We start from the raw sequence: 14,038 nt of genomic DNA, 5'->3' as shown, positions 1-14,038 counted from the left end.
CACCAGGCCCAGCTCTGCGTTTCATCTCTGCTGCTCTTAGAATGTCAGTGAACAGCTTGGTTTCTAGATGAGCTGTTCAAGCCCCCTATCCTGTGTTACAAATTGGCTATTTGTTGCTGTCTGAGAGTTTCTTTGCTGGAAGGTTGGTGCCCAGTTAGCAGTACTGAGAGATGGTGGAATGGTGAAGAGGTAGGGCTGAGTAGGAGGTACTGAGATGATGCAATGTCATCCTTAGAAAAGATTAACGCTCTTCTCCCAAGAGTTAACCCTTATAGGACTGAATTGTGTAGTTTAAGAGGGGGTTGTCAAACCTTACATGTTTGGTCACATTCTTTTGCATATGCTTTTTGCCACTGTCACACAAAATGTCATATACAGTCATCTACTATGCTATGGCAAACCATGAGAAATAAGAGATTCTTCCACTCCCCATGTAGAACATTCTATTGACCGTTTAAGAGGAAATTTGGGTTATCTCTACTATCTGGATGTAACACGACAACCAGCTCTTCCCCTGCTTTTTGTATACCAAAGGCTAATGTTCAAGCTTCCTTCTCTGTTACTGTGATAAAATATTCTGACCAAAAGCAACCTGGAGAAGAAAGGACTTATTTCAGCATACCCCTCCTGGCAACAGTCTACCATAGAGGGAAGTCAGGGCAGGAACTTAAGTGGGAGCCTACTGGGAAAGCTGTCACAGAGGGTTTGTTTCCTCTAGCTCGCCATTAGGCAGTTTTCTTCTACAACCCAGGACCTCCTGCCCAGGGGTGGAAGCACTCACCAATGGGCTGGGCTCTCCACCAACAGTCAAGACAATTCTCCACCCACACAACCAAGGCCAAAGTGATCTGAGCAATCTCTGAAATGAGATTGTCTCTTCCCAGGGGCTCCTAGCTGTGTAAAGTTGACAAAAACTGACCAGAACAGCTAATGTGGAGAAACGATTTACTAAAATTAGAAATGCAGCCAGGTAGTGGTGGTACATGCTTTTAATCCCAGCACTCAGAAGGCAGAGGCAGATGGATCTCTGTGAGTTCAAGGCCAGTCTGGTCTACAGACAAAGTTCCAGGACAGCTATGGTCACAGAGAAACCCTATCTTGGGGGGGATATTAGAAATGTATTTTAGACTTAAAATTTCCTTGATGTTGTTTAGGTTCACATGGGCTATTTTGTATAATGCTCTTGGGAGTGCCTGACAAGTGTTTTCTAGGTGTCACTTGTTATTATTTACCTTGCTTACTCTTATCTTCTGACCCCTTAGAGTCATGACAGTCACACACTTTGCATCTCTGCCTAAGACTGCTTTCAACAATTAGCATAACATACAAAGGTCAAAACCCAAAGATGTGATGCCACTGCCACTGGTCTAACTTCTACACTATTTCAGTTCTCATTAAAGTTTCCTTTTCAAAGAGAAAGAGGTGTGTGTGTGTGTGTGTGTGTGTGTGTGATGTTTATGTGTATGTAGGTATGTGTTTATTGAAGTGTTATATCTTCAATAAAGTGGTGTGTTTGGGGGGTTGTTGTGGAATATTAGTTGAAGATTGTTACATGTATTTAAGGTGTCAAGCATTTGTTTAATGATGCAAAGATGTGTTGCATTCTTTTATATTGACATTTGTTTAACTTTGTGCAGCTGTGCTACTTTTCCTGTCTAAAACACCTGATTGGTCTAATAAAGAGCTGAATGGCCAATAGGTAGGCAGGAGAAAGGATAAATGGGGCTGGCTGTTAGCGAGAATAAATGGGAGGAGAGATCTGGGAAAAAAGACCAGGGAGCAAAAGGAGGAGAGGAGGACTCCAGGGGCCAGTCACTCAGCTACACAGCAAGTCATGGAGTAAAAAGTAAAGAAAAATATACAGAAATAGAAAAAGGTGTAAACCCAGAGGCAAAAGATAGATGGGACAATTTAAGAAAAGCTGACTAGAAATAAGCCAAGCTAAGGAAGGGCAGTCATAAGAAAGAATAAGGCGCCAGGCGTTGGTAGCGCACACCTTTAATCCCAGCACTCGGGAGGCAGAGGCAGGTGGATCTCTGTGAGTTCGAGGCCAGCCTGGTCTACAAAGTGAGTTCCAGGACAGTCTCCAAAAGCTACAGAGAAACCCTGTCTCAAAAAACCAAAAAAAAAAAAAAAAAAAAAAAAAAAAAAAGAAAGAAAGAATAAGGCTCCGTGTATGTTTTGGGAGCTGGGTAGCAGGCCCACCAAAAACCAAAGAGTAAAGAGTAAAAAAGCAACAACAACAGGGGACATATGTGCAAAAGACAGGGATGTGATTGCTCACTACTACAATCAATTCAATGAGTGTGCCTGCGAGGGTATTTCTTGAGAGGTTCCACTAAGCAGGGACAACCACCCAACTTGTGGTGACTTGTGGCAGAACCATCCCATGGTAATAAGAAAGGTATTTGAGTTGGGCTGAAGAGATGGCTCAGGTTAAAGGCCATCTGGCCTGCAGGTAGAACAATGAATAAATAATAAATAAAATCCTTACAAATGATATTTGAGTAAGGTAAAAAATTTTACTCAAATTTTGGCTGTAATAACACCTAAATTAATCACAGAGTTTACAGGTCATCCTTTACTTTCAAAGAAAAATGCTGGTTGCACAAAGACCGAACATGTTGGTCTCCAGAGTTTTCCTCTTAGAAATATAAGCAGGAAGAAGCTGGATCATTGCCCTTTGGGAAATTTTGGCACTCCAAAAGCAGAGGAGGTAGGGAAAACAGCCATGAGGCAATTCCTAGGAACCCAAGTTACCACAGTGGTGGTTAGTTGTCTTTTCATCAAGCCTCCCTTGGTGGTCCATAGTACTACCTGGGCCTGGGGCATCCATAGGAGGTAACTGAAGGACCTATTGAAAGGACAGGTACATGAATAAAGGTGTCAACTACAAACAGGGAGTATAGTATATATGGAAGCCACATTGGCCCCAGGATGATAGAACTTCTTCTCTACAGGCTTCTAACCCATTTGGAATCAATTCAGCTTGTAGCTGAGCCACGTGCCGAAACTCAGCATGTGTACATGCTTTCCTTTCTGACTTGCTCAGCCTCTCTGCTTTGTATCCCAAGTCTGGCACTAGGATTCTGTTGCAAGATAAAATTCCAGAGCCCAGTTGGACTTGATTCAGATTTTGAAGAGGCCTATCTTGTTCCATGTGCTAATGTCATTTCCCAGGAGTCTTCCTGGCCTCCAGTCTGTTGGGACCTATCTCAGCTTTTTTGCTTATCTCACAGCACATGGAATCCTGAGCTGTAAATTCTGCCAAAGTAGTTTTATTGGGTATAATTATATACCAAATACTAATAATAATAATAATAATAATAATATACTAAGCAGTGTGTATTTCAGTAGGAAATACAAAGAATTGTATTGTACCTTAGGAATGATGAATACTCAGAAACTCCATAACATAGATCAGATCTGCCAATTTTTTCAAAGAGAAAAGTAGTTTAAAAAATCCTATTTACTCTCTTTGAATCTGATACAAGTAAATATAATTAGAATGTTCATAAAGAAGCCCAAGACTTTGTATGGTAACTTAAAATTAATAAAAAGCTAAATGTTTACTTTTTCAGAAACAACCAATTAGATTTAATTAAGTCACAAGAATCAATAGAATAGTAAAAATTTATGAAGACTTTCACACAATACAGAAACCTACACATTTTTAGGTTAACACATCAAATACAAGTTGGTACTAGAAATACCCACCCTGCAATACAAATATGTGAATCAAGATGAACCACAATGGAAGGGCTCATGTACTGTTAAGCTACAAAAAATTAAAAACCCTGATTGAAAAAGCAGAAGCAGGCAGATATCTATGAGTTCCAGGCAAGCTTGCTGGTCTACACATTGATTTCTAGGCCAGGCAAGCCTATACAGTGTGACACTGTGGCAAAAACCAAAATAAAACAAAAACTCGTAACACTGCAGTTACCATACATATGATGGATTACCGGGGCTAAGTCTTTTTTCTACCTGCTATTCCAGAGTAATTAATATTAACATACTTTTCGCTGGGCGGTGGTGGCGCACGCCTTTAGTCCCAGCACTCCGGAGGCAGAGGCAGGCGGATTTCTGTGAGTTCGAGGCCAGGCTGGACCGACAGCCTCCAAAACAATACAGAGAAACCCTGTCTCATAAAACCAAAAAAAAAAATTAAAGTTAAAACATACTTTTTAATTTCCAAAGTACTCTGACTTAGATGACTGCCAGTTCTTGCTAGCTAAACAGATTGAAATCTGTTATCATGCTCATGAGTGTGATGTTGGGATACTAAGTGTGTGATGTTGGGATAATGACAAACATGCACTAAGAGCATCCTGACCAAAGTGTGACTAAGTTTATTGCACAGATACAGGGTTTTTGAGGGGATGACTCGTCTGTGACATGGGAAAACCTCTGTCCTTGACACGGAGAGAAAGCTTATCTTCTGTTGAGACTGTGAAATTGAATACAGTCACAGCAAGCCAGCACTTCAGTCTGTGGTTAGCTGTGCAGTACAAATTCATTCTGGGTGCTTGCCTCAAACAATCCTAAGCAGATGTCTGCATGGTAACCAGTCAGGATATAACAAAATACACCAATCTAGGCAAATGTAAAACTGCCTGTGGTTAAGATTCTGTGTCCTCAGCACACATCAGCCAACCAAGATGAAGAAATGAGTCACTCCAAGGAAGCATCAGCAGGGACAACAAATAGAATTTGTATAGCAAGGACTAGAAAAGGGACATGGTCTTCTTGGTAAGGCACTCTAAAATTAATAAGGAAGAATATAGTCATAGTGAAAGACAAGAGAGAATTGTTGATAAGAGCAGGAAGTTTTGTAAGAAAGTCAAACAGAATCACCTTGCAAATAAAATACATACTCAAAAGAAAAAAATAAAAAGTAAAAACAGTATATGGAAAGTTCAAGTCACTTTTCTTTCATGAGTTTATCTTAAAGCATTGGTGGTTTGTGATATTTAGATCTGGAGATTAAGTCTTGAATATGTAGGCATTTTAGAGTAGTTTTCCCTCATTGAAAATGCACGTAGAAGTTAGCTGTGTTTTCATTTTAGTTGCTGTTTGTTTCAATTTATCTCAAATTCTAACTTTAAGTTCTGGATACCATACTAAATTTATTGCATACTTGACAGTGTTCATTAATTTCTCTATGGTACATAAATTGACATTAAAATTCAGGTTCCTTGATAGTCCTATAAAGGAATACCCTTGCTAAACACTGCAGTGTAATAGGCCATTAGTTAATCTAATAATTATTTTAAGTATGTTGCAGCTGACACATAACCCAAAACAAAATAACTACTTATGATTAAAGACTTTATTTATAGGACTTACAAAGATTTATTGTTAGACTGTGAACAAAGATGAGGATCTAGTTATTCTAGTAATACTAAACAGAACATCATCATTACATAAACAAAGTGATCTTATCATAAAAGTAAATATTCAAGTTAGGTTTTAAGGAATTTAATATGTTAACAATTCCTACCTTAGAACAAAACATGTAAAAAATAAATTATAAAATAACAGGATTAAATTCCTTAAAGTATTAACTGCTTTAGCATAAAACATACTAAAAAATTAAATTACGGTGGACATTAAAGTAATCTGTTCTCTGGGTATTCGACATCATTGTGCTTGGTTTCAGCTTTAGGAAGTAAATAGAAAACAGTAGTGAATAAACTGGGCCTAGAGGTACATGCCAATAATCACTGCTACTTGAGAGGCTAATGTAGTAAGCTTAAGGCAAGGCAGAGAAGCTTAGTTAGCCTTTATGTAAAAATGAAAAGCTAAACAACTTCTGGGGGCTCAAGAGATGACTTAGTAAAGCGTCTGCTGCATAAGCATAAGGACCAGCACCCACATCAGAGATGAGCATGGTGGTCCACATTTGTAATCCCAGAGCTACAAAGCAAGAAATGCTGGATCTCAACGTCACTGGCTAGCCAGTCTAGCTAATAGGTAAGCTGCAGGGTCAGTAAGAGACTGTCTCAAAAAATGAAAAGTGGAATGATGAAAGAAGACATCTAACAACAACCTCTGGCCCCCAAACACATGTACAGACATGTGCATACGTATCCACATGCCCACACTCACACAGGAACACAGGCTTCAGGACAAGGGTAACGTGCTTACCCATGCCCTCTTTATGTAGCCAAGGCAGGTTTTGAGCTCCAGATCCCTCTGCTTCTACTTCTGCAATTCTGGGATTACACATATAGCTAAAAGCAGTTAGAAGGGTTGAGATGTAGCTCAGTGGTAGAGTGCTTGCCTAGCAGGCAGAAGTCCTGAGTTTAATAACAGTAAAACACCCTCTCTCCACTCACCACTTTCCCCCCAAAGCAGTAGATGTTAAAAAGAAGAGTCTTTGCTAGGTATCCCATAGGGATCTGAGATCAAAGATAATTATACATCCCAAAGCACTGCTGAGCTGTAAGATCTTATCACGAACTGGGAACTCGGCCTTTTAAACCCAAATGGTAAGAGCAGAATACAAAAATACACTTTGAAGGGAGAAAATAGTACCTTTTAGATGACCCTGTTTTGTGGCATACATTTGAATTCTAAAGCCTATAGATTGAAATGAAGGAAAGGGATCCCTTTCAAAAAGAAAAAACAAAAAACCACCTTGCTACGCTATGCAGGATGCCAAGTTTGTGTCCAACCCAGACTACATAGTGAGATCCTGTGTCAAAACCAAAAGTAATCAATGAAAAATAAAATAAAATATTAACAGCTTATTTCAAGCTCACAACTGATAAGAAAATACTATATAATAGAAAAGCAAGCTAAATTATAATTTATGTTAATCTTTATTTTATATATTATATAACTGAAGTTTACAGGAGTAAAATAACTTGACTGAACTTTTACAGACACTTAACAGACAAAAGGAGATTAAAGGCCAGGTCTTCTGACTGCTAGCCAAGACAGCACTGGGAAACAGAACATTTGCCCTGGGAGATTTGGAACTCCATAGACTTTATGTAACCATGTAATGCTAGCACATTCTAAACACATATTATATAACATGACTAAACACATACTTTTTTAGGAAGAAAATGAGACAAATTCTATTTAAAAGGGCACTGAAGTTCAACAAATACTTGTGTTGGTGTTGAGTGTTTCAGACACTTAAGGTTTATTAGTGCTTACAGTGAAAAAGATCCATCATCTTACTGTTTTATATTCTAGGGGGCTTAAACATAGCATAAAAGATCTAAGTATGGAAATTAGATTAGAAGTGTTATGATAAAAATGTTTAGAAGGGGACCCACTGGGGGTTTGTTTTGAGACAGGATCTCTATGGAACTCTGGTTAACCTGGAACTCAGTGTATCAGGCTGACCTTGAACTCATAGAGATTCTTCTGCTTCTGCCTCCTGAGTGCTGGGATTAAAGGAGAGCACCACCATGCCTAGCATTGGTGGGTACCAATTTTAACACAGAGGGAAGGATGCCTTTTTAAACAGAGTGATGGTTCAGCCTCATTGAGCAGATAAGAGATTTAGCCATGAGCATAATGGTAAAGTCTGTCAGGCAGAGAAAACAGGCAGCACCAAATTCTAAGAGCTTGCTTGGTGAGAACAGGGGTAGTCATGAGAGGAATGAGAGAATATGGGGAACATCTAATGTTTGCTACAGTAAATTGGGGAAAGGCATTTTGGGAGGAGGGATTTTAAACAGGGTTAACCCTGTCAATAAAACAAAAGCTACACTTTTCCTATTTATACCATAACTATGAAGAGCTGAAAAGCATGTGCACAGAGTGCTTGCCATGTATAATGCTCTCTGGATTGGATCACCAACACTATAAATCTGGAGTGGTGGCACAGGTGTACAATCCCAGCACTGGGGAGGTGGAGGCAGAAGGATCAGAATTTTAGCATCTTCTTTTACAGGGCCAACCTAGGATACATAAAACCCTGTTTCAAAACAAGGACAACAACAACAACAAGTCTTGGGAAAAAATAAAAGAGTGAAGTTCCATTTCAGATTTTTAACTCAATTACAAATATCAGAATGAAAATGTTTGAAAATAGGGATATTGAGATGTTCCTGTAATCCCAGAACTCAGGAGGTAGTGGAAGGAGCATCGCAGTAATTTGAAACCAAGCTGGTTAACACGGTGATTTTCAGGCTAATCAGGATGGCTTAGTACTCCGTCTCCCCCAAAGAAAAGGGCCAGTGTGACCATTTTTTCAATTCACTGTTGACTGTTCAGGAACTGGATGATTTGGAGGTCCCTTCCATGCAAACTTAATTGGCAGTGGAGGGAAATGTGAAAGCTCAAGCATAAAGAGGGTGTTCTAGAAACACCACGCAGTCACGGTTAAGAAACACTACTCTTCTCAGAGTGCAAAACTGTTTCCTCCCATTCCTGCCCCCAACAACTGCTTATTTCTCATCATAACTACTCCTTTCCCTTCTCTGCAATCCAGAGCTCCAACATCACAAATCCTACCTGCAGAAGGGGTAGGGACATGGTTGGCTCGACAAACCTTGAGAACAAAGCTGTCCAATATTCAATCATACATTTTGCTATTGTTATGATAGAAAAATATTCTGTCTCAGTCCTCAGAAAAGTCCGTTTCATACATGTGTGCCTGGCATAAATATGTAACATGGATAAAGCAGGCTGAATGGAAAAAAAAAGAGATCCCCAACCCATCCTTCTCCACCCCTCCTAATTTTGTTACCCAGAGAAAACCAGTGTTTACTTGTGGGAACACCAGACCTTGAGCAGAGACCCACTTCCCCATCAGCCTGGGAGTAGGCAGCTGTAAGACAATGCTTACTAAAAACATGTTTACTAAAAAATAATACAATGCCCGGGGCAATAAGTTCCTGAAAAGGGCTGGTCCACGGGAACCGCCCTGACCTTGACCTTGTCCAAAGACTAACCGCCTCTTCTGACACACCCAAATCAGTTTTCTGGTGTCAGAGCAGAACCAGCCAGGAGTGGAGAGCAGAAGCTTTTCTGGAGGGAGGCCTTTCTTGGGAAGTTTTCTTTTTTTTTTTTTTTTTTTTTTTTGGTTTTTCGAGACAGGGTTTCTCTGTGGCTTTGGAGGCTGTCCTGGAACTCGCTTGGTAGTCCAGGCTGGTCTCGAACTCACAGAGATCCGCCTGCCTCTGCCTCCCAAGTGCTGGGATTAAAGGCGTGCGTCACCAACGCCCGGCGGGAAAGTTTTCTTAAGCCTTTTTGGGGCCTGCTTAAAGTTTTCTTTTACACCGTTGAACGAGTCTCTGTGTTGTCAATCCCGGACACCCTCCGCACATTCTCGGACACAGACTGCGCAGCACTTAATACCCTCATCCATGTAAGAAATATGCTTACGATATTAATTCTTGATTATTGTTAAATCTTGCCTAAACCTCATAACACAGATTTAATACATTTTACTATCCCAAAATTTCTCTACCCACAACACCTAATTATATCACTTCTGTTAGTTTTCCCACTGATTACATTTCTGATTTTAAATCTGTATTTCAATTCATATTTATTTCAACTATAGGCAATATAGCACCACTTCAATTTTGTACCATAACCCTGTGTGATTTCACTTCATCTTGGTTTAAGGACAGAGAGTTCAAAACTATCTTTACTTTTCCAAGGTTAAAGTTACAAGACCTAAAGGTCTAAGGCATGGCTACTGTAGAATGTTTGTTTGGTCTTAGTTGTGGATGTCTTGTCTAAATGAGTCTTGGTCTGATGTGGGGTTACTCTTAACAATCAAGGCCAGATAACGATTTAGTCTAAGGCTTTGTTACTAAATGTTTAGAGAATTAAGGAAGAGAGTCTGTTTCTTCCTTGTATCATAATATAGAAAGTTTTTTTGCCATTTTCCCCTTTTTGGTTGTGGTATATTGGAATGTTTAAGAATAAACATAAATGTAAGTATTCACTGGATTGACCTCCTGATTCTATCCCGTGTCTCTGTCTTTTCCTTAGCCTCTCTATCTGCCATTTCTCAATCCACACTCCTCTCTCAGGTACGAACTGGGCAAGTCAGCTGGAGCCGACTGAAGCCCCACAAAGTCTGGTTCCACAGAGACTGGCGTTACAAAGTGGGGCTACCACAATCTTCCATGCTTAACATTCACCACCAGCTTGGTGAGGATAATGGAGAGCTTCTGATTTAGTTTATAGGATTATAAATCTGAAAATGGGTATTTATTTTGTTTTTATGTAAGCATCATTCCCTGTCCAGTCAAGTTTCATTCTGCTGCATTCTTACCAGACATTTTTGTCACAAAGCCATCACAATTGGATTTTGAATTGCAGTTTTACTTTTGTCTTTAAAGTCTACTTTTATGGCAGCCATTATTAGGACATGTTCTTCAAATATTTCCAAGATACTATCATATATAGGAACTCCTTCTTATTATAGGCAATTATTCCTTACATCCTTGTAGTCTTTTAATCTAGATAGCAGGCCTCCAAGCTCAAAGCCATTATCTGGAACTTTCAGAGGTTTACCTTCTAAATCTCTGTCCTGTTGATGACAAATCTTCTGCTAGTCTGATTTTTTCACTCCTTTATAGATCTTTTCTGCTCTTCTTATATACCTTCATGCAAGTTTTTTTTTCCTGTTCAGTTTGCAATAGGGGAAGGTCATCTCCATGTGCAAACTGTATCATCTTTTTCTTTTCTTCTTTCTTCTTTTTTTTGGGGGGGGGACAGGGTCTCTCTATATGAAGCACTGGCTGTACTGGAACTGTCTATGAACGATACTGGCATCAAACTCTCAGAGATCTACCTGCCTCTACCTCCCAAGTGTTGGGATTGAAGACATGCCCCACTACTCCTGCTTCTTACTTTTCAAGCATTTTCTTGCTATGCATCCCATCCAACATCTTCTACTCTCCCGTTCTGAAAAAATATGTATACATATACATAAAACCTGTTTTTTTGTTTTGTTTTTGTTTTTACGAGACAGGGTTTCTCTGTATTATTTTGGAGGCTGTCGGTCCAGCCTGGCCTCGAACTCACAGAGATCCGCCTGCCTCTGCCTCCCGAGTGCTGGGATTAAAGGCGTGCACCACCACCGCCCGGCCTAAAACCTGTTATCTTTTGTCGAATGAGATGTCTCAATTTTTGTTTCTTCTCTAATTTTATAATGCAAACAGTGCCTATATATTGAGCTTACAAGCTGTAAAACATGTGAAGTCTGACTTATGTTCATCCCTTCCATTTAGTTCAAAATACACCCAACCTCAGCCCTGCCTGCTGAGTTTACTTGGGTGTTATCTGTGGGTTTTAACACAAGCCAGGTTCTACTATACAACAGTGAACAAGAAACAGAGTTCTGATCTCATAAACTAAGTTTGTAGCAGAGAAAGGAAAATAAAAAGAAAACATAAAAATAAAGCATGACAGGCATGACTGTAGACTGTCTGCAGCTGTAGCTTTCTGACTGGGCACACAGCTTTTTGCTCAGACAGTGATGGGATCTTACAGTGTAACTTGGGAATTTTTCTGAATCCTACCCACATTATGTTTCTTCTGCTCTCTTATAATTCTCTAGAGAAACTTGTATAAAACATAATGTATGAAATTATTTTTATTGTCTGTAAAATCTCTGCAGGGAAACTGGATTGTTGCAATAGTAACAAAAACCTTTAAAAGGATTTATTTAGGTGGGAAGCCTCCTAGATTTTTTTTCCCCTGGAAATCAAACTGCAGGGTCAAACCTCACCTGAAGTCTTCAACACAGCTTCTATGCCCAGTTTTTTGTTTTGTTTTGTTTTGTTTTGTTTTGTTTTTCGAGACAGGGTTTCTCTGTGGCTTTGGAGGCTGTCCTGGAACTCACTTTGTAGACCAGGCTGGCCTCGAACTCACAGAGATCTGCCTGCCTCTGCCTCCCGAGTGCTGGGATTAAAGGTGTGCGCCACCAACGCCCGGGCCTATGGCCAGTTTTGTATATAATCACTGAAGTATTCCTAATACTTCCTATCTAGGGTAGAAAACTGAACTGATGATTTAGTTCCAGCATCATCTGAGTTAAAGGCACAGCTGCTTATGGTACCAAGGAGGATCAATGGCCTTGATGATAACAAGCATCGCCAGCTTCAAGTTAATAAAAGAATACACTTTCTAGAATCTCTCCTGGAACTTTCTGAGCATTTTGTGATCAAGTTGTTGGTTTTTGTGACACTGTCCAATGCCAGGTTTGCCCAGAGTAAACAAAATGAAACTGTTTTGAATGCTTAAAAACTTGTGTGTAGGAAATGCAAAAACATACTATCTTGGCTCTGGTTACAATAATACCACAGTTTAGAAGGCTTAAACACTAGGAAATTATTTTCTCACAGCTCTGACACCTTTAAAATGTTAGGGACTGGAGAGGCTCCCATCACAGAACTCCAACAACTTCAGCTCCAGGGGAGTCCCACACCCTCTTATGGTTTCTGTAAGCACCCACATTCATGTACTCATTCCTGCCTTGTATGTCCTGTGTATCAGTGATTTAAAAGTACTTGTCAAAAATACATTAAATAGCCGGGCGGTGGTGGCGCACGCCTTTAATCCCAGCACACAGGAGGCAGAGGCAGGTGGATCTCTGTGAGTTCGAGGCTGGGCTGGACCGACAGCCTTGAAAACAATACAGAGAAACCCTGTCTGTCAAAAAACGAAACAAAAAAAAAATACATTAAATACAAACCAAAGTAATCCTGAAATCTGATGTGCCCACTTTATTTTTCTGCAACTATTGGAAAGCAAAAAAATCCTACAATTTAAAACGAACCCATAAAGGAAAAAATGTATAATAGGATAACAGTATGAATATTAGAAGCATCATCTGATATGTCACATCGTTGATACAAAAAACAAACAAACAAAAAACCCACAGCTTTCCTCTTAAAGGAAATAAGAGAAAATTATTCAGGAGCTATTTTGAGTGACCTGGGAACACAGATTTAAATGACCTAAAATTTCATGTTCCAACTGGAAGCAATTTATGAAGCTTTACAGAACAAAAACTCAAAGTAAGTTTAAAATACATTGGTCTAGTTTACTAAAGCACATCAGAGAGGCAGGTACAGCAAGATGAGGGAAGCTTCCCTATAGACTCAGGATGCTATCTTATTGCATTCTTAAGATTTTGGTTAGTGGAAGCTAGTGTTCTGCTAAGTTACTAGGTTCCAAAAGGTATTGTATCTACTAGTCACAAGATGTTAGTTCACACATAGAGATGGCCAAGTAATGGCTTATTCTGCAATGCTAGAACTAGGCCAAGATAAGGTTATTTGTCTTTGGACCTGCAGCATTCCAAGCTTTCCACTATTCTGCAGTTACAGTCAATCAAGTCTCTGCAGACACAGCTTCTTTCCAGAAATTCTCCTTCACAAATGTTAACACATTAAATGCAAAATGAACTGTCATACTGCTATTATGCCAAAGAGGTGAAAAACATAGGTTAAAAAAAAATCTGGTGAAGCCGGGCGGTGGTGGCGCACGCCTTTAATTCTAGCACTCAGGAGGCAGAGGCAGGCGGATCTCGGTGAGTTCCAGACCAGCCTGGTCTACAAGAGCTAGTTCCAGGACAGTCTCCAAAGCTACAGAGAAACCCTGTCTCAAAAAACCAAAAAAAAAAAAAAAAATCCGGTGAATATACTTCTAGATATAGAATCCTGGAGGCAGGCTGAGGTCTTTCTTTTTATTTTTACTTTATGAGACAGAGTTTCTCATAAAACCCTTGCTATCCTATGTAGACCAGACTGGATTTGAACTAATGGCGATTAACCTGCCTCTGCCTCCCCAGTGCTGGGATTAATGGCGTTGGCCACCATGCTCTTGCAAGGATAATTCCCTTAAAACTCGTGACTCCAACATCCTGAAAAACTTAACGAGTACTTCTTTCAAAGGCATAAACACACCCGTGTACTAACTGTCCCAAAGAATGATGACTTACTGGGAGGGGGAACGTTGCCTATGCAGAACCGCAGGTACCGCCAATTGTGTCTAGTGTGTCTTTTAACTTTGGACTCCTACCAAACAGGATGCGCTCCCGATTCAG

This window comes from Mesocricetus auratus, unplaced genomic scaffold, assembly GCF_017639785.1.
Source record: "Mesocricetus auratus isolate SY011 unplaced genomic scaffold, BCM_Maur_2.0 Super-Scaffold_6730, whole genome shotgun sequence".
In the NCBI taxonomy this organism is placed as follows: domain Eukaryota; kingdom Metazoa; phylum Chordata; class Mammalia; order Rodentia; family Cricetidae; genus Mesocricetus; species Mesocricetus auratus.
Note: the sequence above shows the minus strand (reverse complement) of the source record.